Raw genomic sequence first — 17,588 nt, forward strand, 5'->3', positions numbered from 1 at the left:
CCACAGGTTAACAACTCTCTGAGTGAAGAAGTTTCTCCTCATCTCAGTCCTAAATGGCCTACCCCTTATCCTAAGAGTATGTCCCCTGGTTCTGGACTTCCTCAACATCGGGAACATTCTTCCCGCATCTAACCTGTCCAGTCCCGTCAGAATCTTATATGTTTCTATGAGATCCCCATTCATCCTTCTAAACTCCAGTGAATAAAGGCCCAGTTGATCTAGTCTCTCCTCATATGACAGTCCAGCCATCCCTGGAATTAGTCTGGTGAACCTTCGCTGCACTCCCTCAATAGCAAGAACATCCTCCTTCAGATTAGGAGAACAAAACTGAACACAATATTCCAGGTGAGGCCTCACTAAAGCCCTGTACAACTGCAGTAAGACCTCCCTGCTCCTATACTCAAATCCCCTAGCGATGAAGGCCAACATACCATTTGCCTTCTTCACCGCCTGTTGTACCTGCATGCCAACCTTCAATGACTGATAAACCATGACCCCCAGGTGTCGTTGCACCTCCCCTTTTCCTAATCTGCCGCCATTCAGATAATATTCTGCCTTTGTGTTTTTGCCCCCAAAATGGATAACCTCACATTTATCCACATTATACTGCATCTGCCATGCATTTGCCCACTCACCTAACCTGTCCAAGTCACCCTGCAGCCTCTTAGTGTCCCCCTCACAGCTCACACCGCCACCCAGTTTAGTGTCATCTGCAAACTTGGAGATATTACACTCAATTCCTTCATCCAAATCGTCAATGTACATTGCAAAGAGTTGGGGTCCCAGCACTGAGCCCCGCGGCACCCCACCAGTCACTGCCCGCCACTCTGCACCCTCACCGTTGCAAACTGCTGATTCCCACCAAATCCGCTCCGCTCCATTTTTCCAGCAAAAATGCTGAATTTAGATCAAATGGCCGCCGCAACCATTGCGGTGGTAATGACCGGCAAAAAGCCCCATTTCGGGCGGAGGTGAATTGCTACCCTAGAGAGGTGGACATAAGGAAAGGCACCATTTATAGGAACTGTGGTTGTAATGCATCTGAGAATGCAACAGTTCTGCATCTGGAGAATCAGCTCATTAGAGCTTCATGCTGGGGTCTGCCTGCAAAACCATACAGCAGGTACTAACTGTAGTCCAGGAGCTGGGTTTGAAAGTACCAGGTACAACCTACAAAAATCCTCATCTTAAGAATGTTATTTTGAACTATCCAGCAAAATGTTGTTGTGTCTTTAGACCAGTCTACCAATATTCACAGTATTTATTAATGACCTAGATGATGGCATAGAAAGTCATATAATCCAAATTTGCCGATGACACAATGATAGGTTGCATTGTAGGTCGTGTAGATGAAAGTATAACATTACAAAGGGACATGAACAGATTAAGTGAATGTGCACAACTGTGCAAATGGATTTCAATGTAGGCAAATGTGAGCTCATCCACTTTGAACCTAAAAAGGGGCCATAAAAGGAGTGGAGGTGTGGTGCCTGGGAGCAGCGTGGAGGCCCCGACCTGCGTGAGAACACCAGCGGCAGGTTGGGGCCATAAAAGGAGCGGAGGTGTGGTGCCTGGGAGCAGCGTGGAGGCCCCGACCTGCGTGAGAACACCAGCGGCAGGTTGGGGCCATAAAAGGAGTGGAGGTGTGGTGCCTGGGAGCAGCGTGGAGGCCCCGACCTGCATAGAACAGGGTACTATGTAAATGGTGAAAAGCTAATAACAGTGGTGATCCAAAGAGACGTGGGGATGGGCGGGGGGTGGGGGGGCGGTCCAGGTACATAGATCATTAAAATGTCATGAACAGGTACAGAAAGTAATCAAAAAGACTAACAGAATACTGGCCTTTATATCTAGAGGGAGAGAATACAAGGGGTAGAAGATATGCTATAGCTGTACAAAACCTTGGTTAGACCACACCTGGAGTACTGTGAGCAGTTTTGGGCACCACACCTTCGGAAGGATATATTGGCATTGGAGGGAGTATAGTGTAGGTTTACCAGAATGATACCCAGACTTCAAAGGTTAAGTTACGAGGAGAGATTACACAAATTAGGGCAGTATTCCTAGAATTTAGAAGGTTAATGGGTGATCTGATCAAACATTTCAAGATATTAAGGGGAACAGATAGGGTAGATAGAGAGAAATTATTTCTGCTGGCTAGGGATTCTAGGACTGGGGGCATAGTCTAAAAATTAGAGCCAGACCTTTTAGGAGTGAAATTAGGAAACACTTCTACATGCAAAGGGTGGTAGAAGTTTGGAACTCTCTTCCGCAAATGGCAATTGATGCTAGATCAATTATTAATTTTAAATCGAAGATTGAAAATTTTTTGTTCACCAAAGGTATTAAGGGATATGGGGCAAAGGCATATGGGTATATGGAGTTAGGTCACAGATCAGCCATGATCTCATTTAATGGCGGAACAGGCTCGAGGGATTCAATGGCCTACTCCTGTTCCTATGTTCCTCCTCCAGGATCTGATATACCCTGCAGTATGTCATGGACCCCAGTCAGCCAGTGGGCTCGCCAAGAATATTCCCGTGCCAATTATTAAGGATCAAACAGGCTTCAACTGTGGCTGTGTTGCAAGATGCTTGAAGAAGAAGAAAAATTTGTTATCTCCTTGTAAGATCTTATTTTTCTTCAAATGGTATATGTTCTTATACCATTTTCCATGCACGATCCTTGCCGGTTATGGTCCAGAAATTCGATTGCACCATGCCGTAAATTGGATCGGGTTCCTCTGTAGGCATACAGGACAAGAGCCAGTTTCATTTAAAGCCCTCGTTATCATATTTAAATAGGGATCCTACGGTATTTACAGTTGTTAGATAGGGATGATAGAAGTGTGCTGAGAGATAGCTCATCCATGTTCATGATATCTTATAGCTGCTCCTGGGCACCATCTTAACACACCCACTGATCTACATGATAGCAAACACGCTAACAGCATTGAGATTACTGAAGCCTACAGTAAATGGTGTGGTGTATGTAGCACGCAAATCCCTGACGAGACAGTAAACCTCATCTCCACAACTGGAGAGCAATATCGCCTTACGCTTATCTCTCATTGCGTCCGTGTCCTCCGTCAGGTCGTTTGCTGTGAAGTAGTGCTCGAGCCTTTCCGTGAAGGCCTCCCAATCATTGCCCACGGTAAAATCCTTCAGCGAGCCCAGAGTAGCGATGGTTGCGTGGAGTTCGTCCACTTCCTTGTCGCCAATGTGGTGTATGTAGCACACAAATCACTGACTCCACACGGTCTGGTGTAAATCTAACTGCTGTGACCTTCGTCCTTTATTGTTTAGCTCCAGAGTGCCTCTCAGATGTGGTGGTCAGCCTTTTATAGTGCCTGTAGCAGGTACTTCCAGGTTTCCCACCACAGCGCCCTCTGTAGCATTGTGCTTACATTACATTTAAGGTACCAGGACGATACACACATCAATACATAACAAATGGTAAGAGCAGCAGTTGATATTAGGAAAGGAGCTATTAGTGGGAAAGGGAGCTACCGTGAATTGTATTGCGGTGTATAATGGGTAACCGTGGGAAGGTGATAAAAGAACTGCAAGACTGAGAGGGAGGACACGATGCATGCCATGTATATTTAATAGATACCATTAATATAAGGTTACAGTGGGTCACCAACCTTGGCATATCTGGTGAGGTCTCTTACACCAAGGCAATTGCATTGAAGTTACAACATGGAAACGGGTGTTTGGTCCAACCCAATCTAAGTTGGTGTTTATCCTCCATATGAGCAAGAGTACTAATCCCAGGTGCCTGCTCTGTTACCATATCTCTTTGTCCCGCTTTCCTTCAGCGGCCTATCTAACCTATTCTTCAATCATCATCATCATAGGCAGTGCCTCGGGGTCGAGGATGACTTGCTTCCACACTAAAAATGAGTACTCAGGTGACTGATTAACTCATTTTAAACGGTGGAAGATGCCCGTGCGTGAATTCTTTTAACGTGGGGTGGCCGTTGCACACCAGCCACGACACGGGCTTGACAGAGCAAGGTCTTTGTCCAGTGGCAAGGGGATCCAGGACGACTGGAGACCAGGCTCCACCGCATGTGCCAATACATACACACAAACTCAAACATACTCCTACTGTCCTCCTTCCTTCCTCCTTCCCACAAGACCTCTCTCTACATGGAATTCATAGTATGCAATGTGAGTCTCACAGCCTCGCTATTGGCCTGTGCTGCGCCTTCCCTTGGTCTTGTCCACACTACTCTACCTCTGGGCTCTGACCTCTCTGCTCTTCCATGCCTTGTCCGTCCTCCCCTCTCTGCTTCCAATCTCCGGACCTCGCCGGTCCCGACCTTCGGACCTCATCAGTCCCTCCCTCTGCTCCTCGTTGCTTCCAACCTCCCCTTCACGCCACTTCCGACCTCCGCTCCTCGTCGGTCCCTCCCTTCGCTCCTCCCCGATTCCGATCTCCACTCCTTGCCGCTTCCGACCTCCGCTCCTCACCACTTCCTACCTCTGCTCCTCACCACTTCCTACCTCTGCTCCTCACCACTTCCGACCTCCACTCCTCGCCACTTCCGACCTCTGCTCCTCACCACTTCCTACCTCTGCTCCTCACCACTTCCGACCTCCACTCCTCGCCACTTCCGACCTCTGCTCCTCACCACTTCCGACCTCCGCTCCTCGCCGCTTCCGACCTCCGCTCCTCACCACTTCCGACCTCTGCTCCTCACCGCTTCCTACCTCCACTCCTCGCCACTTCCGACCTCTGCTCCTCACCACTTCCTACCTCTGCTCCTCACCACTTCCGACCTCCACTCCTCGCCACTTCCGACCTCCACTCCTCGCCACTTCCGACCTCTGCTCCTCACCACTTCCGACCTCCGCTCCTCGCCACTTCCGACCTCCGCTCCTTATCAGTCCCTCCCTCCGCTCCTCATCGCTTTCGACCTCCACTACTCGTCGGTCCCTCTCTCCGCTCCTCGCCGCTTCCGACCTCCGTTCCTCGCCACTTCCCACCTCCGTTCCTCGCCACTTCCGACCTCCGCTCTTCGTCAACAAATTCTTCAATATTGACGTGCTCTCTGTTTCAAGCAGTAACTCTAGTGGTGCATTCCACAGCCTCACAATCCTCTGTGTAAAAAGTTTCTCCTGCTCTGCAATAAAAATCTTTTACAGTTAATCATGTATCTATGTCCCCTTATTCTAGACCACTCAACTACTGGAAGCAGTCCGTTATTCAGTCCCATCCCTTCATAATTTTAAACATCTTGACCAAATCATCCTTCAATCGCTTCTGTTTTTAACAGGCCATTTATTAAGTCTTTCTTCGTTTTTGTATTTCCTCATACCAGACAGTATCTTCGTGAATTTGTGCTGTACCCTCTCTTTAGTCTCAACACCTTTCCCGATCCCAGTCTTCCTCAATTTCGAGGGACTGTTTATGACGATGATGATGATGACTGCACACACTACTCTAACTGTGGTCTTACTAAGATTTTATATAGAGGCATCAGTACATCTCAATTTTTATATTTTTTACATCTTACACATAAACCCAGTATTCCATCAGCTTTCTTTATTACGTTGCCTACCTGAGGTGCTGCTTTTAATGTCTTGTGAACCTGAACTCTTAAAACACCCTTCCACCTCACCCACCATTCAAAGTATAACAATTTTATATTTTTACCACCCCCGATTTACTGACTTTGAATTCAATCTGCTATTTTGTTTAGAAATCCACCATCTTCCAACTTCCTTTAATCCTCCGAATGATTTACTATGCCTCCTATTTTAGTATTGTCTGCAAAGTTGGACACCGTCTCTCTCGACCTATATCCAAATCATTGATGGACACAATGAACTGGAGCACGTCCCAGAACAGCACTTTGTGGGACACCACCAAATACCTGCAGCCACTTACAAATTGCCTTTAACTCCTACTCACTGTTCCTACCCGGTAACCACTTTTTAATCCGATTTGCTACTCTTCACCTAATTCCATACTCCTTAATCTTCTCCAGTAGTCTCCTGTGTGGTACTTTGTTAAAGACTTTTTGAAAGTCCCTGTACACCATATCCACTGTATTTACTCCATCCACCATATCTGTTAATTCCTCAAAGAACTCTATCAGGTTTATCCAGAACAACCTTCCTTTCTCTAATCCATGTTGGCTGCTAAATACATTGTTGTCTTCTAGATATTCAGTAATTTTATCTGTAATTAAAGATTCAAAAATTTTCCCTACCACAGATGTTAAACTAACTGGCGTCCAGATTAGCTCTGTCTCTCTTTTTGAAAACGGATATGACATTGGTCACTCTCCAGTCCTCCAGCACACATCCACTTTCAAGAGAAACACAAAATATAATTTCTTGGGCCTCCACTAATCTGTCTACTTCCCTGTTGGTTACAACGGGCCTGTTAACTCAATCGGTTAGTGTTTGAAGTTAATGTGCACAGTTTTGGGTTCGACTACCTTATGAGCCTTTAAGCTTCATGGGGTAAATTCTTCTTTGAGTCAGCCTTGGCTCAGTGGTAGCACTCTGAGTCAGACAGTTGTGAGTCAAGGCCCACTCCAGAAACTTGAGCACATAATCTGGGCAGTTCAGTGCAGCATTGAGGGAATACTGCACTATTAGAGATGCTGTCTTTCCGATGAGGTGACAAACTGAAACCTTATCTGAATGTAAAAGATTCCATGCCGTTATTCACAAGAAGCACTGGGGAGTTCTCATGATGAGCTAACCAACTATTATCCCTCACCCTGCACCACCAAAACAGATTCATTAGTCATTTATCTCTCCCTAATTCCCTCAGAATCCTTGGGTGTATGCTGTCAAGTCCTGGCACTTTTTCTTCCTTTTGCTTAACTAATTTCTCTAAAACTTTCCTTTTATTTATAACTCTCAATCCCTTTTAACCAATTCAAGATTCATCTCCTCCCCAATATCCTATTTTGTAAACACTGAAGCAAAGTATTTATTAAGTATCCCTGCCAGTTTCCATTTATCCTCTATTAGCTCGCTATCCCCTCCTCTCAGAGTCCCAGCTCACACTGAACAATTCTCTTTTTACTGATATATTTGTACAATACCTTTTAATATTTTGAAATTTGTTCCTAATACTCTCTCTTTGCTTTCCTTATCTGTCTCTTAATCTCTTTCCTCATTTTGTCATAATCTTATTTTGTCATTTATATCTTATCCATAGGCTCTATATGACCTCTTCAATTTTAATTTGATTCTAATTTTATTTATCCACATCATCTTGAAAGTTGAAGTAGTCTCCTTGAGCTCAATTTTGGCCATGACTTGCTCCAATTTTTTTGGAGTAAGTTGTTTTTTCTGTCGTAAGTTAAAAAACGCCACTTTCCACAATAAACTTGCTCCAGAGTAAATCAGTTAGGTACGATTTTTTTTAGTTGATTTTCAGTTATGGCCATTTATGCCACTTTGGCCAGCTAAAACTTACTCCAAATCGACTTCGGTCAGCGTATGTGGCCAGCTCTGAAAAACCTTGCGGGCAGTTAAGAAAGCGGTGCACATTAGTACATCTGTGGACAATAAGCCAGGGAAAAGGGAGGGAAGGGAACCTGAGAGGACCTGAAACTAAACAACCAAGCACCAAACATTGCAAGGAAAAGCTCAAACAATTAAAATACTAATAGAAATCAAGTAAATCCTACCTTAATCTTTAAAGTCGGTTTGGGAAGGCAGCGGGCCGGCCTGTGCATGAGGCCATTCGGCCTGGGATAGTGGAGGCAAGACGCGCACCGGGAGTCCAGTCGTCCAGGGCTAGGGGCGGCTGCAATGAACGGGGAGGGTGTGGAAGCAGAGCGACCGAACGCGGCATCGGTGGGTTGGGGGGGGCGGAGAGAGAGAGCGAGAGATGCTGGCCTCGATATCAACGGGAGGGGTGGGGGGGGATGCGCACGAAGCAGAGTGACTGACGCGATATGGTGGGGGGGGCGGTGGGGGGGAGAGAAAGAGATGCTGCCCTTTAAATCAACAGGGTGGGGGGGGGGGGGGTTGGTGAAGCAGAGCGACCGAACGTGGCATCGATAGGGGGGAGGGGGGGAGAGAGGAGGGAGGCAGGTCACAAGACCCGAGGGGGGAGGGGGGAGGGAGGTCACAAGACCCAAGGGGGGGGGAGAGGAGAGGACAAAGGGCCTTTGGTGTGGTCCATCAGGAGAGAGAGCGAGAGAGAGAACTGCAAACCTGTGCTGTGCTGCCTGCTTTGACCTTCTTTGAAAGTTTAACTTTAAGTAAAGAGGCAATACTCACAATGCCATACCTTTTGCGAGAGTTCTGCATCATTGTGCTACGTAGGAGACAATTGATTAGAGCTCATCACATCAGGAACATCAGAACCCGTAGGCTGCTGGGCAGGAGGCCTTACCCACATTGGCAATTTCGAGTCAGGCGTTCGTACCTGCATCTGAGTGATGCTAAATGTATCAGAAGGCTGCGTTTCCGCACAGAAGTTGTCCGTGAGATCTGTGAGTAGCTGAGCCCAGACTTATAGCCGGGAAGCGGCAGATGGACTGTTTTGTCAGTTGAAGTGAAGGTTACAGCTGCACTTTTCTTCTATGCCTCCAGATCGTTTCAAGCCACAACTGGGGATGTGTGTGCCATCTCTCAACATGCAACACATGTTTCCATTCGCCAAGTCACGGCTGCACTGTATGCGCAGAGGAATGACTTCATAAAGTTCCCAATGACCAGCCAAGCAATGTATGAGCGGGCTGTGGGGTTCTCAAGGATTGCTGGCTTCCCAAAGGTGCAGGGCTGCATTGATTGTACCCACATCATTTTGCGAACACCTTCAGAGGATGCCGAGATGTACAGGAATAGAAAAGGCTTCCACTCCATTAAGGTGCAGCTCGTGTGTGAAGACATGCATCACATCATGTCAGTCGATGCAAGATACCCTGGCAGCACCCATGATGTGTTCATCCTGTCCGACAGCTTTAGATCTGAAATGTTTGAGCAGCAGCCAGAAGGGAAGAACTGGCTACTGGGAGACAAAGGGTACAGCCTCACCACCTGGTTCATGACGCCCCTACGCGTAACCCGGACGGAAGCTGACCGTGAATACAACATGTCGCACATTGCGACATGCAGCATTATAGAGAGGACCATTGGCATCTTGATTCAGCATTTCCGATGCCTGGACCATTCCGGAGGCTACTTGCTATACTCCCCTGAGATTGTCGGTCAGTTCACTGTTGTGTGCTGCATGCTGCATAACTTTGCCATCATGAGGCAGCAGCAGCTGCTAGTGGAAGAAGACCCACCTGCGGTGAGAGTGGCTGATGATGATGATGTGGAAGATGCAGGTGGCGAGGAGGAGGATGATGACGAGGATGAGGGAACCATGTAAGTGCCTGAGGCCGGAGCATGATGGCGGAGGAGGGCGGGCCATCGGGCCCCCTTAACGATTGCTCGAGCCTTGCGCCAGCAGCTCATCCGTGAACACTTTGCTGATGGGCTTAACGACAACTATTCCGCATGGACATGTTTACTTTTTGGAGCTGTTCCATAATGTTGAGTTGTGTTAATGGAACATGATTCAGTTTTAATGTAAAATAGATTTTATTCAAAACTTTGCAATGTACTTAACTTTAATGTAATAAAATTATTCTTGTATCAAACTTTACTCTTTAAGATCACTTAACTTGAAGATCACTTAAAAATGTAAAGTTACATAACTTATTAAAAAAATCTAACATGAGAACATTTATAATCTAAGATCACTTAAACGTTAAGATCACTTATAAACTTCTAAAGTTACATAACTTACAACAAAAATCCAACGTGAGAACATTTACAATCTAAGATCACTTAAACTTTAAGTTCACTTATAGGGCCCAAGTTTCCACATGATTTGCGCCTGATTTTTAGGAGCAACTGGTGGAGAACGGACTATCTTAGAAATCGCAATTCTCCACATTTTTTTTTCTGCAGTTCTAGTCAGGTAGAACAGTTCTACTTTGGAACAGAATTTTTTCTTCAAAAGGGGGCGTGTCCGGCCACTGACGCCTGATTTGAAAGTTTCCACAGTGAAAACGTACTCCAAACTAAAGTAGAATGGAGCAAGTGAAGATTTTTGTAGAACTGAAAAAACCTGTTCTACACATTAAAAAATCAGGCGCAGGTTACAAATTAGGCGTCCAGAACGAGGTGGGGGGGAGGGGGGGGGGAGGGAAGTCATTAAATTCTACAATCAATCCTTATTTATACTTCTACAAATATTATACAAATAAATCCAACCTGAATAAACATTTATAAGCAAAGAAAAGATTAAATAAACCATCTTCCTACCTGTGTGAAAGTGCTTCAGCCATCGTTCGTTGCCGCGGGGGGTGGGGAAGGAAACCGGCGTTTGTTGCCGTGGAGGGAAGGGAGGGGAAGGAGACAGTGGTTTGTTGCCCTGGAGGGGAGGGAGGGGAAGGAGACAGCAGTTTGTTGCCGCGGAGGGGAGGGAGGGGAAGGAGACAGCGGTTTGTTGCCGTGGAGGGTGGGGAGGGAAAGCAGACAGTGAGAAGGCTGTAAGAAGCCTCAGTGCTGATGTGCTGATGGCAATGTGCTTTTATTAAAAAATGTTCAAAAATTAAACAGCTACAAAGAACTACAAAAATGGCCGAGTGCCAATGTTGCCGGCAGGAGAAAAACTAATTTAAATAGTACCCGCCCCCTCCCACTTACAAAATCGGCACGAGTGTAGGCTCCGCCCCCCTGGGCGCCGCGCCAAACAGACAAGGAGCTGCAAAGCGCTCGAGAATAGCGCGTTTTTTTTCTGGCGCCATTTTAGGCGCGAAAAACGGGCGACAGCTCGGAGGGGCGCCCGTTTTTTATCCTGTGGAAACTTGGGCCCATAAACTTGTAAATTTATATAACTTACAAAAAAAATCCAATGTGAGAACAGTTAGAACAGTGAGTGAAGTGACATAAATAACAAAAACAAAACCAACAGCAGCAGCAAAGGAAGGCTGCACCCATCTCTCATCCCCTTAGTCTAACACCGCCCGCTGCGCTTGGTCTTGGACACCACCACCCCTACCCGCAGGCAGTGGGGCAGTGTTTCTGGGGTACACACCAAGATTCTTCTTTCTAACATCTCGGCCGCTGGGCACCTCTTGAGGGTGGGGGGGGGGGTGACGTCAGCAAGTTGGAGAGCCCAGGCGGCAAGTTGGAGGGCACGGCTTTGGGCTGTTCAGAGCTTGGTGCGGGGAATGGAGTGGGAGTGGCAGCTGATTCTGTCAATGGGCACGGGGTCTGGGTGTATTCCCTTATTGCAGCAGCTAGCTCACACATGCCCTCCCTCATGCATCCTGACAGTGTCTCAGCGGTCTGAAACATTCCCTCCCTCATGGCCTTAGTCATTGTCAGTGTCGTCTTTTCCACTACCTCTGACATTCCATCCCTCATGGCCACCATTCCCTCACTGATAGACACTATTCCCTCACTGATGTTAGCGGACATGGTTCCCATTTCCCGTGCCATTACTGTTATTCTCCCGACAGTCCAGCTACCTCCTCACTCACCCCAGTTATGGTGTCCAGGAGTGATCGGGTAAGGTTAATGCTCTCCCCATCCAATGCCCTCCCCACCCAATGCCATGATCTGAACCACATCTGTTGCATCCTGCATCTCAGGAGAGCCTGGTCGATTTCTCCTTCCCCTGGATCTGGCTCGCGGCACCCCAGGGGGAGGCGCAGACTGGGACGTTGGGACCCTGGGTGTTCCCTGCTGATTTCCACCACCACCACCACCACTGGGACCTGCAACCTTGGACGATGGGGCCACGGGTGTGCAATGCTGCAGCACAACACCACCACCACCACCACTGGGACCTGCAACCTCGGACGGTGGGGCCACGGGTGTGCTATGCTGCGGCACAACATCACCACCACCACTGGAACCTGCACCTTCGGACGCTGGGAAACCATAGAATGTCAAACTACTAATCACGGAAGGGCCTGGCAAGTCAGATATATTGACCTCAAGATTCAGTAGAACTCTCCTATCATCGAACCCTTCCCCCATCCACTCAAATTGCCCCTCACGCTCATGTTCGTCTGGGGGGTTGATCTCCTCTTCAGGCTCGTCCACGTCTGAATCTTGTTTTGGATCATCAAGATTGTCCTCAAGTTCTGCAAAATATAACTGAACAGTCAAGTGGTTAGCAGCAGAGGAGGGAACAGGATGGGTGGCATGAGTAGGCTCACACATCGCAGGCCAGGCAGCAGGTTGATTTAAATGGCCACAATGAATTTTCATGATTTACCCTCTCCCTTGCGTGTGGGCCCAGCTTGTGCAGTACTGATGGCTTTTCTCCAGGCAGGACCCATCAAAGCAGCGACCCTCTCTTCCAAGGGTGTCAGTGGGTGCAGATTTGCCGGTCCTCCTCCTGTTCGAGTTGTTTCCCTTTTGTTGTGGGACAGTTTCTGCTGCAAAGATGAAAATGCAACATTTTAGAGAGGTTGTCTTTCTGCTGGGTGGGACATATACAGCTGGTCACATTTACAATTAAAATTGCATTGAATAAATGGAAATATTACTTACACTAACTACTTGACCAAGGTCCTTCCACTTCTTTTTACACTGACTTCCAGATCTCTTGGTGTTCACCAATGTACAGAATTCTTCTGCAACTTGGTTCCAGCGTTTCTTCATCTCTTTGGGTGGCACTTTTGTGTGACCTCTGCTGGTATCCAACTCCTGCCATCTGTTCTCAATGACAGTAACTAGTGACTCGACTTTGTCATGCAAGAAATTCTTTGTTCTTGGTGTCCGTTGCTGCATTATTGCTGCAGCTGCTCTGAGACATTAACAGCACTTTTGCAATGCTCTGAGACACTTTTCCACTGCACTTAGGCACAGTGATTTTTCAAAACACACAGTCCTCTGAGGCACTTACAGCGCTTTTGCAATGCTCTGAGACACTAACAGCACTTTTGCAATGATCCCAAACGCAGTCCATAATTTGCATACAAACAGCACCTTCTGTCACTTTTCCAGGCATGCAGCATTTAATTTGAGGAACCAACTCAGGCAGGACACTGCTGCTTGTATTCAGCAGTTAATTCGGTTCAGAGCTCTCCTCTGGCACGAAAACAAAACCAGCTGCGGTTACCTTTACAAATGGCCGAATGCCAAGTTTCGGCACTACTGAGCACGCACACACATCGGACCCAATACCACTGCGCATGCGGGCAGCTGCCGGCACTGTTTTCGGCGCAGGGCTGTAGCTCCACCCCCCACTGCACTATATACGCCGCGCCAGGATCCGGGACATTCGACAGAGCGGCCAGGATGGGGGCACATGTTTTACGCGCTGTTTCCAGCGCACAAAGTCGGCATATCTAGGGTAAGTAATGACCATAATATATGGTTTGAGGTCCAACTAGAAAGGGAAAATGCAACTACCTAATCAAGGGCCCCAGATTGGAATAGTGAGATTTAACAAAAGTGAGAAGTGAGCTTGGAAAGAGAAATTGGCACACGAGACTGTAGATCAACAATGAGGTATTTTTAAAAGGAGATTGCAAAAGTACAGAATAAATATATGGTATTAAAAAAGGAGATTATGAAAAAAGGGGTTAGGGAAAATTGAGCCCCTTGAAAGTTAAAGTAATCTCCTTTTTTAATACCATATATTTATTCTGTACTTTTGCAATCTCCTTTTAAAAGTACCTCATTGTTGATCTACAGTCCCGTGTGCCAATTTATCTTTCCACCTCACCTCAGCTAGCTCACTTCTCACTTTTGTTAAATTAGCCCAATTCCAATCTGGGGCCCTTGATTAGGTAGTTGCATTTTCCCTTTCTAATTGGACCTCAAACCATATATTAATTTCATTACTCCCGAGATGCTCACCCATATTTACCTTATCTACCTTATCTATTGTGTTACATAACTTAATCTAGCATCACTCTGCCTTGTAGGCATATCAACATACTGCTGGAGGAATGAGTCCACACATTTTACATAGAATGACATTACATAGAAATTACAGCACAGAAACAGGCCATTCGGCCCAACGTCAATCCTGGAGTTTATACTCCACGTGAGCCTCCTCCCACCCTACTTCTTCTAACCCTACATATCCTTCCACTAGAATTTTAGGAATTCCGTTCTCTTTTCTTAATTTACTCCTTCCCGGTCCCAATCAATAAGTGGGTAATTAAAATCTCCTAGAACAATGCTGCCAACACAGATGCTTTCAATGACATGCACTACTAACCCATCCCCCTCCCCACCCCCACTGTTCTGACCATGTGACAACCATCTGTAGAGATAACAGCCTCATCCTCTAATAAGAATATAAGAAAAAGGAGCAAGAGTAGGCCATTTGGCCCTTCGAGCCTTCTCTGCGATTCAACAAGATCATGACTGATCTTCGACCTCAACTCCACTTTCCAGCACTATCCCCATATCCCTTGATTCCCTTAATATCCAAAAATCTATTGATCTCTGTCTTGAATATACCCAAATGTCTGAGCATCCACAGCCTTCTGGGATAGAGAATTCCAAAAGATTCACAATGCTTTAAGTGAAGAAATTTCTCCTCACCTCAGTCCTGAATGACTGACTCCTTATTCTGAGACTGAGACTGTTATACATGTAAACTCGTATATACCTTATACAACCACCAGAGGGCTCATCCCCTGGAGTCCTAAGAGATCCCACAATCCCTTGGGAGCACAAGTACTTAAGGGGGCCTCACAGGCTGGAGAGGCACTCTGGAGACCTGTAATAAAAAACTACTGTCACACTTTACTTTGAGCTCACAGTATCCAGTCAGACTCTTTATTCATACTTAACAACTGGCGATGAGATACAGATGACGAACCCAACGATGCAGAGAACAGTGGGCATCCTGCAGAAATTCTCGGAGGGAGATGGTTGAGAAACCTTCGTGGAGCGACTCAACCAATACTTAGTGGCCAACAAGCTGGAAGGAGAAGCGAACGCTGCCAAACGAAGGGCGATTCTCCTCACCGTCTGCGGGGCACCAACATATGGCCTCATGAAAATTCTGCTTACTCCAGCGAAACCCGCAGAGAATTCATACAATGATTTGTGCACACTGGTCCGGGAGCATCTGAACCTGAAGGAAAGCGTTCTGATGGCGAGGTACCGGTTCTACACCTACAAAAGGTATTAAAGCCAGGAAGTGGCGAGTTATGTTGCCGAGCTAAGACGCCTTGCAAGACATTGCGAATTTGAAGGACATTTGGAGCACATGCTCAGAGATTTTTTCGTACTTGACATTGGCCATGAAATAATACTTCGCAAACTTTTGACTGTAGAGACCCCAACCTTGAGTAAGGCCATAGCGATAGCCCAGACGTTCATTGCCACCAGTGACAATACTAAGCAAATCTCTCAGCACACGAGTGCTGCTACAAGTACTGTGAACAAAGTGATGTTGTTTTCAAATCGCAACGTACAGGGCAGGCCCCACATGCCTGCAGCTGCACGTCCGCAAATGTCTCAGAGTCCACCATCAAGGGTGATGAATGCAAGGCCATTAACATCTTGTTGGCGCTGTGGGGGTGATCTTCATTTCCATTCATGCCTCTTCAAAGGGTACGTTTGCAAGGGCTGTGGAACAATGGGACACTTCCAACTTATGTGCAGGTGAGCTGCTAACCCTGTTAATCCTGCAAACCACAATGTTGCAGAGGAAGACAGATCCACGGCAGATCACGAGGAACCAGAGCCTTAGACCGAGGAGGCAGAGGTATATGGGGTGCACACATTTACCACAAAGTGCCCCCGATAATGCTGAAGGTTGAATTAAATGGACTCCCGGTGTCAATGGAGCTGGACACGGGTGCGAGCCAGTCCATTATGAGCAAAAAGACTTTCGAAAAATTGTGGTACATCAAGGCCTCAAGGCCAGTCTTGACTCCCATTCGCACAAAACTGAGAACTTACACAAAGGAATTGATTCCCATAATCAGCAGTGCTACTGTAAAGGTCTCCCACAATGGAGCAGTACATAAGCTACCACTTTGGATGGTACCGGGCGATGGTCCCACGCTGCTCGGCAGGAGCTGGCTGAGAAAGATACGCTGGAACTGGGACGACGTCCGAGTGCTCTCGTCCACTGATGACACTTCGTGTTCCCAGGTCTTAAACAAGTTCCCTTTGCTATTTGAACCAGGAATCGGGAAGTTCCAAGGAGCAAAAGTGCAGATCCACCTAAATCCGGGGGCGCTACCCATCCATCACAAGGCGAGAGAAAGGGTAGAGGCCGAGCTAGACCAGCTGCAAAGAGAGGGCATCATTTCGCCGATCGAATTCAACGAGTGGGCCAGTCCAATTGTTCCAGTCCTCAAGAGAGACGGCACCATCAGAATCTGTGGTGATTACAAAGTAACTATCAATCATTTCTCCCTGCAGGATCAATACCCACTACCAAAGGCTGATGACCTTTTTGCTAAGCTGGTGGGAGGAAAGACATTCACGAAGCTGGACTTGACCTCGGCCTACATGACGCAGGAGCTGGAGGAATCATCGAAGGACCTCATCTGCATCAACACGCATAAAGGTCTCTTCATTTATAACAGATGCCCGTTTGGAATTCGATCAGCCGCGGCAATATTCCAGAGAAACATGGAAAGCTTACTGAAGTCGGTCCCGTGCACGGTGGTCTTCCAGGAAACATCTTGGTTACAGGTCGGGACACAGTCGAGCATCTGCAGAACCTGGAGGAGTTTTTAGTCGACTCAACCGCGTGGGGTTCAGGTTAAAACACTTGAAGTGCGTTTTCCTGGCGCCTGAAGTGGAGTTCCTGGGGAGAAGAATCGCGGCGGACGGCATCAGACCCACCGATTCGAAGACGGAGGCAATGGAGAACGCACCGAGACCACAGAACGTGATGGAGCTGCGGTCATTTCTAGGACTCCTGAACTACTTTGGTAACTTTTTACCGGGTGTCAGCACACTGTTGGAACCATTGCACTCCTTACTGCATAAAGGAGACGAATGGGTATGGGGCAAAAGCCAAGAAAATGCCTTTGTAAAAGGGTGAAAATTGTTATGCTCAAACAAATTGCTTGTGTTGTATGATCCATGTTAGCATGTGATGCGTCGTCGTACGGCGTCGGGTGTGTATTGCAACAAGTTAATGATTCTGAGAAATTGCAACTGGTGGCTTATGCATCCAGGAGTCTGTCTAAGGCTGAGAGAGCCTACAGCATGATTGAAAAAGAAGCATTAGTGTGTGTAAATGGGGTAAAGAAAATGCATCAATATCTGTTTGGGCTAAAATTTGAATTGAAAACTGACCATAAGCCACTAATATCCTTGTTTTCCGAGAGTAAAGGGATAAATACGAATGCATCAGCCCGCATCCAGAGATGGGCACTCACATTGTCCGCATACAACTACGCCATCCGCCACAGGCCAGGCACAGAAAACTGTGCCGATGCTCTCAGTAGGCTGCCCTTGCCCACCACGGGGGTGGAAATGGCACAGCCCGCAGATTTAGTCATGCTTATGGAAGCATTCGAGAGTGAGCAATCACCTGTCGCAGCCCGACAGATTAGGACCTGGATGAGCCAGGACCCCTTACTGTCTCTAGTAAAAAATTGT

This window comes from Pristiophorus japonicus, chromosome 1, assembly GCF_044704955.1.
Source record: "Pristiophorus japonicus isolate sPriJap1 chromosome 1, sPriJap1.hap1, whole genome shotgun sequence".
Classification (NCBI taxonomy): Eukaryota; Metazoa; Chordata; class Chondrichthyes; family Pristiophoridae; genus Pristiophorus; species Pristiophorus japonicus.